Genomic DNA, 3,278 nt, shown 5'->3' on the forward strand with positions numbered 1-3,278 from the left:
AGCAAGGCCTGAGTTTGCTCATCTTCATTGATTTCTTTCAATATCAAAACAATATTACAGGAGAGGGAGTGCTGCCTACGACTGTAAAAGCATGACCTCGAGTCTGATATTGCTTTTACAATGTGCCATTCATTAGTTAACAGTAGTAAGCGATGTTTATTTAATCAGCTCCACCAACACACAAATAGTTCCACAGCTGGACTAGGAGTAGGACTATGGGAGTGACTGTCGTCTGTTCCTGCACAATAGCTTGCTACTTTGACAGTCGCTTTGGTGAAATGCATAATTCATAAGGTATAGGATTGATAATGGCCAAACGTTGTGGTTAGAACCTCTGGAATAGAGTGAGAGCCTACATATACTGTAGTTAACAACCCCAGTGCAATACAGTATATCAACACTCATGAAATCCCTCTTGGCAAATCAAATCACTTTGTCAGAACAGTAACTGGAATAATAATATTCAATACATTATTTTTTATTATTATACTATTACCATTATTAGGAATTAGTTTACACAGCTGAGCTGGCAGACATCTGAAGAGGATACAGAAATAGCATTGCAAATATTCATAAAGGAGGTTAAGTAACTCTGCCTCTAATAACTGTAGCTCTATTCATCTTTCTAAATCTTTGTTCACAGTCTTCATGACTGGAATAAAACCGCTGCAAAAGAGACCTTTGTGTAACATAGATGTATTATGTTTTAAACTGAATGCTGTGCTGGAATATCAGAGCAGAAAGACATCAAGCAATATTGTTAGGCTGGACTAAAGTTGCGAGCCAAATATGCCAGGGGGCCCCAAGGACAAAGACAACAGAGTCAAGAAAGTCAAGTTATAGAATATAGATTTATTGTAACGTTACGGGTTGTGGGAGCGCCTCCCATAGGATGGAGAGTGGCGTTTGGGGAATCCAGTGAGGGGTTGTAGAGTGGACGGAGGAGCATGCGTGGAGACACTGGGTTTGGATTGGAGGGAGCCTGGAAGAGAGCAGAAAACAGTATTAGCATGGAACACACGGTAGCAAGGTTAGCCTTTAGTTAGGAACACTAGATAACTAACAAACAGCCGTCTATACTAACCACAGTAGTTAACGTTCAAGCGTCGGGCGCCGGCTCTCTGCGGTTTATGTAGGGCAGCCTCTGATGATGGTGACGAGGAGCAGCTGGGCTGATTGGGATCAGTCACACCTGTACTGGCTGCAGGCTGAGAGAGACGCCCGGCCCTTGCCCTTGTATGGCGTGCAGGGGAGGGACTAGGAACGTGTGGCACAACAGTACCCCCCCCCCCTTAGGGGAGGCACCGGACGACCGTCCTGGGGCCCCTGGGTTGTCCCGGTAGAAGTCGTCCAACAGGGAGGGGTCAGCAAGGTAGGACCGGGGCACCCAGCTACGATCTTCAGGGCCGAAGCCCTCCCAGTCCACTAGGTACTGGAACCCTTTTCCCCGACCACGGACGGCGAGTAGCTTCCGAACCGTCCAAACAGGATCACCGTCCGCCAGGACTCGAGGGGGCGGAGGGCCAGAGCCTGGAGGAGACAAGGCACTCGTGGCCACAGGCTTAATCTGAGACACGTGGAACACAGGATGAACCTTGAGAGCAGGAGGCAGATTCAGACGAATCGCAACAGGGTTGATGACACGGTCCACTGTGTAGGGGCCGACAAACTGGGGATTCAACTTGCGGGTAGAAGTCTGGGAAGTCTGGAGGGGCAGATCCCGGGCCAACAGCCAAACCTTCTGGCCAGGCTGGTAGACAGGGGCACGCACCCTCCGTCGGTTGGCACCCCGCTGGGCACACACAGAGGCACGGAGTAGCGCAGCCCGGGCAGCCTTCCAGATGCGTCGACACCGGCGGAGGTGGGCCTTGGTGGACGGAACGGTCACCTCCAGCTCCTGCTCGGGAAAGAGAGGAGGTTGGTAGCCCAACGAACATTGAAAGGGTGACATTCCAGTGGCAGAGCTCTCCATGGTGTTAAGGGAATATTCCACCCAAGGTAGGTACTTTGACCAGGAAGAGGGGTTGCTGGCAGCAACACAACGAAGAGCCTCCTCAACTGCCTGATTAGCGCGCTCAGCCTGTCCATTAGACTGTGGGTGGTACCCAGAGGTGAGGCTGGCAGTGGCCCCAATTCCCTTGCAAAAGGCCTTCCACACCTTGGAGACGAACTGGGGACCACGGTCGGACACGATGTCAGAAGGAATTCCGTGAAGGCGGACGACATGAAGGGTGAGGAGGTCCGCCGTTTCTGCAGCAGACGGGAGCTTTGGGAGAGGAATGAAATGGACTGCCTTCGAGAAACGGTCAACCACAGTCAGGATGGTGTCACAGCCCTGAGACACCGGGAGGCCGGTAACGAAGTCCATCGCTACGTGAGACCATGGCCGACTCGGAATGGGAAGGGGTTGTAGCAAGCCTGCAGGAGGACGGTGTGAAGCCTTGGCACAGACGGTGCAGGCGGCTACAAACTCCCTGACATCCTTCTTAAGGGTGGACCACCAAAACCTCTGGCTAATGAACTGTGCAGTCCGGCGCTCTCCGGGGTGACAGGCAACACGACTGGAGTGACCCCACTCCAACACCTGTGTACGGACAGCATCAGGAACAAACTGCCGGTTCTGGGGACCGTTGCCCGGGTCAGGCTGGGTCTGTAAGGCCTGTCTTACCACCGAGTCGATAGCCCAGGTGACGACACCTACCACCCGGGCAGGGGCAAGGATGGTGTCGGGACCCTCTTGGGCAACAGGACCTTCGCTAGAGAACTGACGGGAGAGGGCATCAGCCTTGACGTTCTTTGAGCCTGGGCGGTAGGTGATTGTGAAGTTAAACCGGCTGAAGAAAAGGGCCCAGCGGGCCTGTCTGGAGTTAAGCCTCTTCGCCGTCTTCAAATAGGTCAGATTCTTGTGGTCTGACCACGATGAACGGCAGCTTCGCTCCCTCCAACCAGTGTCTCCACTCCCTCAGGGCATCGTGGACCGCCAGCAGCTCCTTGTTTCCCACGTCATAATTCCTTTCAGCTGAGTCGTAACTCCTAGAGAAATAGGCGCATGGGTGCACCTTTTGGTCCTCCTCAGAGCGCTGAGAGAGGACAGCTCCAATGCCAGTATCCGAGGCGTCCACTTCCACAATGAATTGCCTCTCTGGGTCAGGGTGGATCAGCACAGGGGCTGTAGAAAACATGGCCTTGAGCTTGGAGAAGGCCGCCTCGGCTTCGGGGGTCCAGGAAAAGGGACGTGAGATGGAAGTAATGGCATTGAGAGGGGCAGCGATTTGACT

General features: G+C 52.9%; 1 long non-coding RNA gene across 1 annotated transcript; it reads right to left on the bottom strand.

Moving 5' to 3' along the window:
* Positions 1 to 832: 832 nt before the first annotated feature.
* LOC308307706 lies at positions 833 to 1,566 on the bottom strand. The gene is made up of 2 exons (XR_013963231.1): positions 1,085 to 1,566; positions 833 to 982 (listed from the first exon to the last, which is right to left on the bottom strand). It is a non-coding gene; the product is annotated as an uncharacterized lncRNA (long non-coding RNA).
* Positions 1,567 to 3,278: the final 1,712 nt, after the last annotated feature.

This window comes from Nannobrachium achirus, assembly GCF_963921795.1.
Source record: "Nannobrachium achirus genome assembly, chromosome: 22".
In the NCBI taxonomy this organism is placed as follows: Eukaryota; Metazoa; Chordata; class Actinopteri; order Myctophiformes; family Myctophidae; genus Nannobrachium; species Nannobrachium achirus.